The sequence below is a fragment of the Lagenorhynchus albirostris genome, chromosome 3, assembly GCF_949774975.1.
Source record: "Lagenorhynchus albirostris chromosome 3, mLagAlb1.1, whole genome shotgun sequence".
NCBI lineage: Eukaryota > Metazoa > Chordata > Mammalia > Artiodactyla > Delphinidae > Lagenorhynchus > Lagenorhynchus albirostris.
In genome coordinates this window covers 76,940,768-76,955,754 of record NC_083097.1, presented here as the reverse complement: position 1 = coordinate 76,955,754, position 14,987 = coordinate 76,940,768, and the positions used below count along the sequence as shown (strand labels likewise).

The 14,987-nt window shown below is 37.3% G+C and overlaps 1 protein-coding gene across 1 annotated transcript in view; it reads left to right on the top strand.

Annotated features, from left to right (window-relative positions):
- The window catches only part of SKIC3 (SKI3 subunit of superkiller complex), a 242,511-nt gene that overhangs the window by 13,226 nt on the left and 214,298 nt on the right, over nucleotides 1-14,987 (top strand). The window lies entirely within an intron of this gene.

Genomic DNA, 14,987 nt, shown 5'->3' with positions numbered 1-14,987 from the left:
TTCTGTATCCTTACCTTCTCACCCCTCTGTAGGTGACCACCTTCCTGAATTTTATGGTAATAATTTCCAAGCTTTTCTTTATGAGTTTAACTCTTTGCCTGTCAAGGCCTGCTCTTCTCTCTTCTCCACCCTGCTCTGTATACTAGGAAGCTAACTTGTATGAACTATATCAACAGACTTCTTTTCCTTTCTGGCTTTCAGTTTCATTTAGTCAATGGGGAGATCAGAGGGAGAAGAATGAGACAGGATATTTCCCTCCTCTGGCTGCTGTGCTACGGCGTCTCTCCAAGGGCTAACTAGGCTGGTTTTATTCATCGGGGTTAGCCAGAGAAATAGAAAAAATAGGATATGTGAGTGTGTGTGTGTGTGTGTGTGTGTGTGTGTGTGTGTATACATATAAAAAACACTGTTTTTCATATATATATATATATATTTATACGAGAGAGATTTATTTTAAGGAATTGGATCATGTAATTGTGGATGCTTGGTAAATCCAAAATCTGCAAGTTAGGCTAGCAGGCTGGAGACCTGAGGAAGAGTACAGATCAAGTCTCAAGGCAGTCTGCCAGCAGACTTCCTTCTTAATTGGGGAAGTCAGTCTTTGTTCTATTAAGGCCTTCAGCCCATTGGATGAGGCCCACCAATATTATGGAGGGTAATCTGTTTCACTTGAAACCCACTGATTTAAGTGTTAATTTCATATTTAGAAAAAAAAATCTTATCAAATCCAGAAAGAGTTTGACCAAATATCTGGGCACCGTGGCCCAACCAAGTTGACAAATAAAATTACCCATCACACCAACCAAAGGCCACAGTTCCTGTGAGGCTTACCTCTTCATGCAACTCTCTCCTTCTGGGTTCCCTCTGCTTACCCCTTCCTGCCTAGGGATCGTTATGGCTCCTGCTGTTATGAGCCCTAACACTGCACTGTTTCCTATAGCTTCTCTTAAAACCTTCCCACACCTTTTATTAAACAATCCTCAATTACCTGGCTTGAGTATACCAAAACACTACCCACGTATGCAATCTTAGAGAATGTAGTTGCCTGCTTTTGAACTTAATATAAGTGGAGTCATGGTGTATGTATTCTGTTGTGTCATGCTTCCCTTGTCAGTGTTATTTACAGAAGTTTCATCCATGCTGTTATATGTAACAACAGGTCATTCATTTTCATTGCTGTATATAATTCTGGTACATGAAGGTACCATGGCTCATATGTCGATTCTAGTATTGATGAATATGTGTGTTGATTACAGTTTCTGGCTATCATAAATAATACTTATGAACATTTTTGTACATGCACCTATGTACACTATTTTTTATACAGCATATACATAGGACTGAGATTACTATATTATAAAATATGCATACATTTAATTTTAGGAGATAATGCCAGACAATTTTCCAAAGTGGTAGCTCCAATTTACACTATACTACATAAGTGAGTCTGTTACTCTATTTATTCACCAAAGTAACCATCTTGTTATTTTCAGACCTTTGAATTTTTGCCAGTTCTAGTGGGAAGTCATTGTGATTTTAACTGGCATTTCCCTGACAAATAATAAGGTTGATTTTATTGGCCATTTGGATTTATTCTTTTGAGATATCTGTTGAAGTCTTTTGTCCATTTTTACATTGGGTAGTCTTTTCCCCTTGATATGAATTTCTGTATTCTAGATTATAGTCCTTTGTTGGCTATATCTGTTGTAAATGTGTCTTCTCATTCTTGTATCTTCTCACTTTCTTCATTTTTCTGAAGTTCTTCAATTTAACGAAGTCAATTTTATCAGTATTTCCTTTTTAGTTAGGACTTTCTCTGTCTTGTTTAAGAAACTTCTCCCTAACCTGAGATCATAATTTTCTTTTCTGTATTATTTCAGAAGTTTTATATTTCACCTTTCACAGGTAGGTCTTTAATCTACCTTGGAAATGACTTTTGTATATGATGCAAAGTGGATGTACAATTTTCTTTTCCTCCATATGAATATCCAATTGTTCAAACATCATGTATTGAAAGAGTATCCTTTCCCTATTGCTCTGTAGTGCCACATATTTCCTATGTTGAGTCTATAAATGCATGGGTCTGTGCTTTACATTGGTCTTTTGGCTATCCTGCCAATACCATGCTGCCTTGATTATCATAGTGTTAGGACAGCTCTTACATCCAATTCTAATTTTTCAAGTGTCCCTTGCTGTTTTGACCTTTTGCAGTCCTATCTTTAGAATCTTTAGAATCCGATTGTCAAGTTCCATGAAAAAAATCAGTTGAGATTTTAATTGGGATTGCATTAAGTCTGTAAGTCAATTTGGGATTTAGTCTTCCAGTTTATGACAATAGTATATCTATCCATTTATGTAGGTCTTCTTTAACATTTTTCAATTAGTTTTATAATTTTCTCCATGGAGGTATTACATGACTCTTTAAAGTTTATTCCTAGATACTTGATATCTTATACTTCATTATATAGGGAAACTTTTCCCTGTTTCATCTTTTACCTGTTTGTTGTTGGTGTATAAAAATACAGTTGATTTTTTTATATAGATTTTTGCCTTCAGGAACTTTTGCTAACTCCCATTATTAATTCTAATAATTAAACCAAACTTATTCAAAGAGTTGTTTACATATAAGTCTCTCTTGCTCATGTGCTACTCATTTCTCAACTCACTACAGTCTAGTTTTCATCCCCACCATTCCAGTCAAACTGCTTTTTCCAAGGTCACCAATGGCCTCCATATTGCCCAATCCAGAAGCCTCTCCTCAGGTTTCTCAAGACCTTGCAGATGTTTTCCCCATTCTTGAAATGCCATCTTTTTTCCTTTGTTACAAAGCACTCTCCTTGTTTTTTCCTACTTCTCTGTGGTCACTCTCAGGGTTACCTTGTTCTGCCAATCTTTTACATACTGGCATTTCTTAGGGTTCTGTCCTAGCCTTTCTTTCTTCTCATGCTATACACTTTTCCTCCTGGAGCCCTTTCATCTGTTCTCATGGCTTCGACTATTGTCTATACATTGATGATTCTCAAATTTCAAACTCTCAAACCCCAGTTTTCTCTCCTGAGCATCAGAACTGTATATACAATTGGCAAGCCATCTTCACTTGGTAGTTCCTCAGGAAACTTACTCATAAAAGAAAAGTTTGATAACTTTAACCACTTAAAAATAAATTTATGTAAACTCAGCATGTATAAAGCATAATTTACCTAAGACAAATAGAAAATAAAGAGAAAATAGAAACATAAGAAATTGGAAAAAGGAATAAAATCATTTTCAGATGTTATGATTGTATGCCTGGACGTCCCAAGAGAATCAATAGGAAAATCATTAAAACAATAAGAAAATCAAGTAAGTTGGTTGGGAACAAATGAATACATATAATCCATATATATATAAACAACATCTAGTTAGAAAATATAAGAAAATATTCCACTTATAATAGCAACAAATAGGCTAAAATGTTTTGGAATGCAATTAACAAGAAATGTATGAGATCCATATGAAGAAAACTAAACATTAGTAGGAAAAACAATAAAAGAACTGAACCAATGGAAAGGCATTCCCTATTCCTCTAGTTACTATTTCTAGGATAACAAAATTATCCTGAAAATAGTGGCTTCAAACAGCCATCTAATGCTCACCACTTCTGTGGAGCAGAGATTCAGACAGGACGCAGTAGGAATGGTTTGTCTCTGCTCCATGATGTCTGGGGCCTCAGGTGGGTAGACTGTAATGGCTTGCAGTAGTGCATCTGCTTTGAGTGGTCCGATGATTTGGGGCTGGAATCATCTGGAGGCATCTTCACTTACATGTCTGGCAGTTGATGCTTGTAGTGACTGGGACTTCAGCTGGGGGACAACAGGATGGCCTACACGTGCCCTTCCCTTGTGGCTTCCTCACAACCTAGAGACCTTACGATAGTTGGATTTCTTGCATGGTGGTTCAGGAATACAGAAGTGAGTATCTCACTGAACAAGGAGGAAACTGCATCACCTTTCATAACCTAGTCTTAGAATCCATACAGTGTCACCTCAGCTGTATTATGTTGCTTACAAATGTGTGACAATTAAAGGGAAGAGGACATAGACCCCCATCTCTTGATGAGAGGAATGCTAAGGCCACATTGTAGCAGGCATGTGGGTTGGGAGATATTGTTAGAGCATCTTTAGAAAATGTAATCTAGCACACACCACACACGTTCCTGGATAGAACAATTTAACATTATGTGAATGTCAAGTCTTTATCAGTTAATGTGTAAACTTAATGTATAATGTCCCCACCCCACCCCAACTTACATGTAATTTGTGTCCAGTATTTTAGCTTGTGTATTTTAACTGCTAAACTTAGTCCTTGTTATTATTACTTTAAAGGTTAATATTTGTTTAGTTTTATCCATGTGCTAATAGATCTTTTATTAATATTACTTCTCACATCCATCCTTCCTTCAGAATTTTCTTCTTTTAAAATTCTTCAGCTAAGCTGTCATTCAAAAATAAAATGAACAGGCCCTCTCTGTGGTAAATCCTTCTGATTTTTGTCTGAAAAAAAGTTATTTCACTGTTATTGTTGAATGGTAATTTAGCTGACTACAAAATTCCAATATTCATTAATGTTTGTTTCTGATATTATTTTTATTAAAAAATGCTTTTGTGTGAAAACACCCTCAGTTCAAAAACAGTAGGGTCAACATGGCAAGAACAAACCCTCTATTGCCCCATTGTATCATACAAGTAACTTGATGAGTCTTGTTCTTATTAGCAAGGAGCTTGTTATCTCTTTAATATAAAGCAGAAATATTAAGCAAAAAAAGAATAAAGATATACTTAACCTACAGATTTTATATGATATATATTTTTAAATATATATATCAAACAAAATAAATATTGTTTAAAGTTTGGATGATGTACTCAGAGTTTCCGTTTAGATAAGATTGAGAAGGGGAGAAATTGCCCTCTTTTCTAGTTACTGAAAGAAATGTTAGAATTTAAGAATTTATGTAGGGGCTTCCCTGGTGGTGCAGTGGTTGGGAGTCCGCCTGTTGATGCAGGGGACGCGGGTTCGTGCCCCGGTCCGGGAGGATCCCACATGCTGCGGAGCGGCTGGGCCCGTGAGCCGTGGCCGCTGGGCCTGCACGTCCGGAGCCTGTGCTCCACAACGGGAGAGGCCACAGCAGTGAGAGGCCCGCGTACCACAAAAAAAAAAAAAAAAAAAAAAAAGAATTTATGTAAATGATTAAAGGAGTGAGCCAGGGAAGGAAACATCTAATTTACCTTTTGGATGTCAAGCAGAGGATCTGCCTGAGATCTACCTGAGACAGAACTGTTGTGCAGTTCCTCTGGGAAGTAACTGAGTCCTCTCTTGATACCGAAAGACTTCCTAGTCTCAAGGAATCAAATGAATCATCAAAGGATTTGTTACTGGGACTTCCCTGGTGGCGCAGTGGCTAAGAATCCACCTGCCAATGCAGGGGACACAGGTTCGAGCCCTGGTCTGGGAAGATCCCACACGCCGCGGAGCAATGAAGCCTGTGCGCCATAACTACTGAGCCTGCGCTCTAGAGCCCACGAGCCACAACTATTGAAGCCTGCGCGCCTACAGCCCGTGCTCCGCAACAAGAGAAGCCACCGCAATGAGAAACCCACGCACCGCAAGGAACAGTAGCCCCCGCTCGCCGCAACTAGAGAAAGTCCGCGCGCAGCAACAAAGACTCAACGCAGCCAATAAATAAATAAATAAATTTATAAAAATAAAAGAAGGTCTGGGGAATTTTTTTTTTGTTTTTCATTGAGGGTGAGAAGAGGTCAAATTGCTGTGCTTTGGGAATCGGTGACCCCCCCCACCCCAAACACTGTAGGAAACATTTTGTCTTTCATCCCTTTCTCACTGTGTGCCTCCCTTACTTTCCTTACAGAAATACAAAAGTAAGGAGATAGATGACTCCCTCTGGAATATCAAAAAGGAAAATCTGGGAAAGTTTCTGAGTAATAGAAACCTTGGATTATTTATGTTTGAATAGAAACCATGGACAAACACTAGAAATATAGTACCCTTGAGATAGGTTTTGACTAACTCCTGTGTTGTTTGAGATTTCAGTTAATATTCGTGTGCTTCCTGACAGTTATTAGCTATAAAAATCATTTAAAATGAAAAGGCTTCTAGATAAACAAAAATCAAACAAAAAAATGAAAAGCCTACTTACATGACATAAAAAATTGGGTAGCTATTAGAGTATAGTGAAATTCAATCTAGTCTATAGTCATTCGAATAAATGTATAGTGTTAGGCTTAAAGCAGATTCTCCACAAATACTCAGTTAATTTTCTTTTTACAAAACTGTATTAGGGCAATGTAATACTTCATAAACATTATTACCAGCTGATATTTATTGGACTTTTAAAGAAAATTTTAATCACTAGCTCTGTACATAATTATAAAACTGAAAAAGTTGAGAATCAGAAAACTTTTCATTGTGACTAAATCATTAAGTGAAAAAATTACTGTCTCCTATCAACTGTTCCATATTAATCTGTTTCGATTCCCCAAAGCCATTTGCCATTTCCTTAGACTACCAGCTGCTACAGCCATGTATCTGTCACATGTCCCAAGATAGTCTAATACCCAAAACAAATAGATGGAACAGACGATTTAGGCACAAAAACCAAAACCCAAAAGGGGGTCAATCAGAGAGCTATCATTATACATTTTGTAATATGCAAGCATGAAAAATATTGCATTCAAGGGTTTCAAATGAAAAATAAAGAGAAATTTAGAGAATAATGAAAGCTATTTCCGAGATTAAAACCATCAGATCTCGGCCAACTCTTTCTCTTACACTAAAGTAAGTTTTCATGAGACTGTGTATCTCTGTGTGTGTTTCTGTGTGATGTGGTGTGGTGTGGTGTAGCTTGGTGTGGTGTGTGTCTACTGTGTAGGAGACTGTCTTATATCCATGTATTTGTATCTCTGAGTGCATGTCTGTATGTCAGTGTTGGTGTATCTGTTGTGTCTTGGGGCAGGATCCAGGAAGTGGGATTTATAGTGGTATAAAAGAAAGAAAGGAATCCATTTCTACTGGAATCCATCTTCCATTGGATAAGAAAAGAGAGGTATATATTTATTACCAAACCCCCCACCCCAGACATTAGGTGAAATAACTGAATAATTTTATGCCTATAAGTTTTATACTTTTTAATAAAAATTTATTAAAAAGAAATACATGTTCATTATTTTGTTTCAAATAAACACCCATTGATAACCACTATATATATGTCCTTCCAGATTTTTTATGTATATATACATTTTTTCAAGGTGGAATTATCCTAAATAAACCATTTTTTAGCAATATGGCATGAAGTCAATAAATACTTACTCATTCTATCCCCAACACATAGCAAAATGTAGGGTATATGGAAGGCATTCAGAAAATAGCTGTTAAGTAAATGGAGGACTCCTTTGTGATTGTCTTTGCCAATATTTTTTCTTTTGGCACGTATATATTTATTTATGAATTCGATATGAATTGAAGATTTTAGCCCTTTGTTATATATGTTACAAATGCTGTTTTCCCCTATTTTACTTAATTTTAATTTTCTTTTTCCAAAAAGTAGAAAATAACGTTCAGTTGAATTTAATTGAATAAAAAAGTCATCTGATTTAATACAACTGGTGCTTTATTGAGACTTTTAAGTAAATAAATAAATGCAATATACAGGAGCAAAATGCTGAATGCTCCCTAACAGAAATTCTGTTGTTTATATAAGTAAAGATATGGGAATGATTTATAGATATTAGCATAGAATATGCCTGAAAGCAGTAAATGTTTGCGTCAGACAGACTTGGTCCTTATCTCATTTCTGCCTCTCAGCAGCTGTGTGGTAGGGGAAAATCACTTAAGGCCGCTGAGCATCTGTAAATTGGGAATATTCAGGCCTCCCTCCCTGAGTTAGTAGCATTCCTCCCTTGATGGGTATTTCCAAAATGGATACTTATTCTTAAATATGAGAGTAAACTAGATCTACAGCCCAAATTGGATTCAGGTTCTCTGCCAAAAATTTATATGTGCAGTAAAAAAGTAAAACTTTACACTTATTGGAGAGAAGTTTTTTGTTTTTTTTTTCCTCTACCAACTCTGTTGATTAAAAGCAAACACTTTGTGTTCGTAAGTTTTCCCTTGAGAGAATCCTGGTACCATGAAATTGGAACTACTAGTACAGTTTTAAATGGAACAAGCTACTGAACAATTCTTTAAGAATTTAAATTACTCCATTAACTTTAGTCCAGTGAAAGTAACATCATGAAGTGCTTTAGTTCACTGTTTTCTTCTAGAACATTACTGAATTAGAAATCTAACTTGACTACTGCTGTGTTTTGCCATCAATACGTAAAACATAGGAAGTCTGTCAAGCTTTCTAATGTGACCACTGTACAAAGTCTAAATCTCATGGCAATTTTACAAAGTGGTGTTTACTCAGCCTACAAATATTTACTTTAACCCTGAGCTTCCTTACATGGATCTTCTACTAACACTTTTGTCTAAGCACAAAATCTTTTACTATTTTTGTGAAATCAATTTCAGATCTTTTTGGGAGGGATAAAGGGGATCCAGTTTACAGATATTAATTTTCTTGGTAGTTGGTCTAATACTATTGTCTTCCTAAACAGAGGAGGCCTCCCACTTGTCTGGCCCAGGTCAGAGTATCACAAATTTTGATGATGTTTTAGTTAAATTATTATTAAAAATAAGCAGGTAACAAATATTTTTATTCAAAAATATGTTTTTGAACAATTATTAGTTTATTCTCCCATTACCTAATATATGCAAGCCCTTCTGAGGCATCAGCCACATGTGGAAGCTATGTAAACTCTTTCAAGCTAATAGGGTCTTATTTACAATAAGACAACGATGAACTGCCCCACTGGTCACCTGTCTGATAAGGTGTGAGAGTGACCCTGACTCAAAAGAATTAATGCAGTAATCACAAGTTTCTGCTTTATGTCATGAGAACAAGTGATCTTAGAATTTTAAAATTGTAGAACTGCAGGGTTATAAAGGACTTCAGAAATCATAACTCACATTTTACTGATAAAGAACTTGGGGAACAGTGAGTGACTGGCTAAAGGTCTCAGAAGAATCTGGTTCAATATATTCAACAGTGTGAAACATTTACAAGTTCCTTGCTAATTAAATGTTTTAAAAATCTTTATGATCTTTGCTATCCTTGGCTGTTTGAACATTAGGGAATATCAGTAAACTACCAAAAAATGCTTTAAAAAAATTTCTGTGGTGTGGATTCTTCAAGTTACATAAGTAACTGGAATGAGGAAAAAGAAAAAAAATTTAACAATCGATGAAATACGACATGAATCCATACATGGTGTAATAACATGGCGTAGAATTATACACATATAGACACAGAAATGAGTGCATGTAAACCTGGTGAGATCTGAATAAAGTCAGTGGATTATACTGACTCCACTTTACTGGTTTTCATATTGTACTATAGCTATGTAAGACGTAGTCATTAGGGGAAACTGGGTGAAGGGCAAATGGAACCTTTCTACTATTTTTGCAAATTCCTGTGAATCTATGATTACTCCAAGATAAAGCGTTTAAAAAATATGAACAGCTACTATAGAACTCCTTTTTTTTGGTCATAATTAAATATAAACTGTAGATGGTTAAAATTTAATATAAAAATAATTACAACATGTGATCCTGATTATTTCTCACCCATAGGCCATTTCTTGTGTCTCCTTAACTGTGAATATACCCAGAAATTATCTCCTCTTGACACACTCCATTAGAAAATTGACTAATATTCATGGTTTCAGGGAACAGCTTTATGATAAAGGCCCCCAAGTCTGTCTGTCTGGCCCAGATGTCCCATTTAAACTCCAACTCTTTACCAGGTTGTTCTCCTTAGAGCCTAGCATGGTGTCTGAATCTAAGTAGCCTCTCAAGACAGATGAATAAATAAATAAATGACTTTCCAAATATCTATAGGATATTTGCACTTGGAAGTCCCACTGCCACCTAAATTTGAAATGTAACAAAACAAATATTTTCTTCCTACCACTCTTACTCACCTAATCATGCTCATTGTGCCATGGCTCTATTGCTTCCATTCTATTATTCTCCCATCTAACCAAGCTTTAAAAATTTAAGCTGCTTTTGACTCTTCCTTCTCCTTTATTTACCATATTATATCTAAGCAGGTACTTCTTACATTCATTTTCCTCTCAAATATGCCTTATATTTGTCTATTCACCTCTTTTTCATCCCTATGTTTACCACTCTAGCCTCATTTTATTATACAATGTTCCTAATTTTTCTCCCGGGTTCTAATCTTGACTCACTTTCAATCTATCTCACATGCTAATAGCTGGTAAATTTTTCTAAAATAATATTTTTGGTCACTACACTGACTAAGATCATGATGATCGATTCACTTTGTTATAAAGCAGAAACTAACACACCACTGTAAAGCAATTATACTCTAATAAAGATGTTTAAAAACAATTTAGTGATAAAAGACTCTGGCTTCTGTGTTGCTTGCTCTGGTGGAAGCCACCTGTCACATTGTGAGCTACCCTATGGAGAGGCCCACATGGCAAGGAACTGAGGGCCACCTTTGACCAACAGAGAGCAAAGAACTGAGGATCTCAATCCAACAGCCCATCAGGAACTGAAGTCTGCTACAAGAAGTGAGCTTGGAAGGAGATCCTTTCTCAATCAAGCTTTGAGCTGAAGCAGCCTAAGCTCACATCTTTATGTAATCTCATGAGGGACTGTGAGCCAGGGGACCCAGAGATGCCACCCCTAGATTCCTCACCCATAGACACTGTGATACTAAATGTTGTTGTTTAAAGCCGCAAAGTTTGGGCGTAACTTGTTACACAGTAGTAGATCACTATACACATAGCCGAAAAGGGGGGAATTTTTTTGGCTCACTTAACTGAAAAGTCCGGGAGTAGAGTTTGTTTCAGGTCGGGCTGGATCCAAATGCTCAAAGGTCAACAGGAGATAGGGATTGACATATATACACTAATATGTATAAAAGAGATAACTAATAAGAGCCTGCTGTGTAGCACAGGGAACTCTACTTCACTTTGCTGTACAGTAGAAACTAACACAACGTTGTAAAACAACTATACTCCAATTAAAAGAAAAGATCATAATCATTGCTACCATTTATTGAGGGCTCACTATGTACCAGGCGCTGTGTTATGGCACCTATATTATCTCCTTCGCTCTTCACCACAACCCTGTGAGGTAGGCATTACTTATTTTCATTTTGTAGATGAAGAAACTGAGAGTTCAAGAGATTAACAATGTCACATTTTTTAAGTAGCAGAGCTAGGATGTGAACTCTGGGTAGCCTGGTTCCAATCACTCTGAAAACACCATTCTCCTAAACATAAATCCATCTTGGCCATTCATTGAAACATGGCCAGCAGAACCTCAGCCCGCAAAAATAAGTGCTCAATAAATAGTTATTGTAACCACTTCGTTACAGGAGGTGAACTTAGTAGGGTGCAAGCTGAAAGCAACTGTCTTTTTGTCCACGGTCCTTCAAACTTGCCCTGTCAACTTGTACCAGCTCACTGTGCTCCACCTCCACCCCCTTGAATTCTCAGGTAGATTTTTAGTTTTGTGTTTGCTCTCAGGTAGTAATAGTCTCTTTTTAGTAATTAGAGTCCGGTCCAGGGTAAGAATCCAAACTCTAATCTCATTCCATTTAAAACTTCTTCCCTTTCGTACCTGTTGTGTGCCAGGCTTGGAAATCGACAGTGGAGAAAGGAGGCAGCTGTGGTAAGCTGCGCTTCCTCTTCTCAGTACCCCTTTTCTCTCATCGGTTGCTGGTTTTGGCCCTTTCAAAAATGCAAGAGGGAAGGAGAAAAGATAAGATGGGGAAAAGCTCTTATTTAACTGTATGGTTTTGACTAGCATTGGTGCCCTCAGGAGTGGGAAATAGAATAGTCAAAGGTGATTCTGTGTCTCATGGAAGCCTGCTGGGACCCTCCCGCTGCATTTCCCGGTAGTTAACAATCCTGAGCAGCCCTTGGACTTCCAGTAGTCCTCCTCTCACACTGCCCCTTCAGGTGGGGTCTATTTTATGAGGCTATCAGGCTGTTTCCCTTCACAGGTGCCTGTATCAAGTCCACAGCTTGCTCGCAAATTAGCCTTCTTTCCCTTCATTCTTGAACGTAACATGCTCATCTCATTCCAGTCCCACTGTTTTGCTTATTTTCCTCTCCCACCTTTCTTCCCCGCTGCCAGTCTTAAAGTAGCTCCCACCCAATGTCAATATACACCTTTTTCCTTGAAGCTTTTCTTGATTTACCTGCTCCTACAATGATTTTCCTAGTCAGAAGTTCTGAGTAGTCTAGTCTGTACCCCCCAAAAGTCAGTTTTACCTAAGATGAAGCAATAAAAATGATTAATTTTATTAAATATTTACCCTTGAGTATACATCATTTTAATATTTTGTGTGATTTAATAGGAAGTATGCATAAAGCTTTTCTGTGCATACTGAAATGTATGATTGCCCCAAGGAAAAGCAATAGTATACTTGCTGGAGTCGTGAGCTAAAGTTGCTGCTTTCTCACAGAAGATCATTTTCACTTGAAAGAATGACTGACAGAAAAACTATGGTTATATAGAGTTGAGTGTTTGGCAAGATATTTTCTCAAAAATGAAAGAAGCCTGTCATTTCGAGAAAAACAACTGACAGTGTTTGTTGCCAATGATAAGCTTGAGCTTTAAAGGAAAAATTATAATTTGGGAGGAACTTGCATCCGGCATCATGAGTTTGACAACTTGTGGTGGTTTTGTAGCTATGTCTCCACATTCTTTGATCCAGCTCCCCTCAAGAGGTGGAGCTTAGCTTCCCTCCCGTTGAGTTTGGCCTGGACCATTTCTAGTGAACAGAACATGGCTGAAATGATGAGCTATCATATTGACACTAGTTTATGAAATGACTGTGACTTCTGTCTTGGGTTGGCTCTCTTATTCTCTCTCTCTCCCTGTGTGTGTGTGTGTGTGTGTGTGTGTGTGTGTGTGTGTGTGTCTTTTATCCCTGGGAAAGGGAAGCCAGCTGCCCTGTCATAAGGAGACTCAAGCAGACCATGGAAAGGCCCACATGGCAAGGAACTGAGGCTTGCAAGTAACCATGTGAATGAACTTGGAAGTAGATCTTCTGAAGCCTGCCAAGCAGCATGTTGAATGAGTTTGTAAGTAGATTGTCTCTCAGTTGCACTTTCAAATGACTGCAGCCCAGCCAACAGCTTGACTGCAACCTCTTGAAAGACTTGGAGGCAAACCACCCAGCTATGCCACTCCTAGATTCCTGACCCACTGAAACTGTGAAATAATAAAAGTTTGTTGTTTTAAGTTGCTAACTTGGGATAATTTGCTATGCAATAGTAGATAACTAATACAACAAGCCCCCCAAACTTAAAGGCTTTTCTGGTAAGAATGGTGGTGATATTAACAAAGTTTTTTTTTCTTTTTTTAGTGGGAGGCAGGGAGGTTGTTGTATAATGAAACTAATGCAACGTATCAATGGAAGATTTGCATAACTCAGAGAACCAATATTACTAAAATGATCAATACATGATGTTACAAAGTCATGCATTAGTAAATGATTGATTCAAAGTGCAAGACAGACCAATAAATTTTAATGTAACAAGAGTATATGGTTTCTACATTGAAACTCACCTTTAGGAAATTATCACTTGCTGAATGCTGGTATAAGACTAAAGAAGAATATCCACAGTTATCAGGAAAGACTATTAAAATACTCCCTCCACAACTACATGTCTGGGTAAGGCTGGGTTTTCTTCATGTATGTCAACCAAAACAATGTACTGCAACAGGTTAAATTCAGAAGCAGATATGAGAAATCAGATGTCTTCTATGAAACTAGACATTAGGGAGATTTGCAAACATTGAAAACAATACCACTCATGTCACTACATTTTTCTTTTTGGGAAATAGTTATTTTTCATAGAATATGTTATTATTGTTATTTTAAGATGAATTGTATTAGTTATATGTTGCTGTGTAACAAATTGCCCCCAAATTTAGCAGCTTAAAACAATAAATATTATCTCAGCATATCTTGGGTCAGGAATCCAGGTGTGGCTTAGTTGGGTACCTCTGGCTTAGGGTCTCTCACAAAGCTATAATCAGGATGTCAGCAGGGCTGCAGTAATCTTAAGGCTTGACTGGGAGGGGGATCTTCTCAGCTCGCCTATGTAGCTATTGACAGAACCCAGTTCCTCACTGCTGTTGGCCAAAGATATCAATTCCTTGCCACATGGATCTCTTCATAGGACAACTTACAACATGGCAGCTGGCTTCCCTCAGAGAGATTGAGAGAAAGAGAGAGAGAGAGAGAGAACAAGCAAGGCAGAAGCCACAGTCCTTTTGTAACCTAATCCTGGAAGTGACATCCCATCATTTCAGCTGAACTCTGTGTTTTGAAAGGAGTCAATAAATCCAGGCTGCAAAGCAAAGGGAGGGGATTTCACAAGGGCATGACTTTTCACAAGGGCATGACTATCAGGAGGTAGGGATCATTGTGGGCCATCTTAGAGGCTGCCTACCATATGAATTAATAAATATTTTATAAACGTATCAGTATTAATTTCTAGTAAAGTATTATCAGTAGGTACAACTCACATAAACAAAAGCTATCTGGGGTCTTCAATAATTTGTAAGAGTGTAAACAGGTTTTTAATAATTTGTTAGAGTGTAAACAGGTGTGTGTTACTACTGTTCTAGTAGTACAAACATTGGCTTCCCACGTGGTAAAGATTCAGGGCATTATTCAGGAGTTGATGATACATGTCTTATTTTTATTATTATGCATAGCTATAAACTCTTTTCCCCCAAACAATAGTATTTATAATAGCATTACAAGATACACAAATGCATATTGAAATATAGTAGCCTTTGTCACATGTATCTACACACTGGGTGTGATAAGA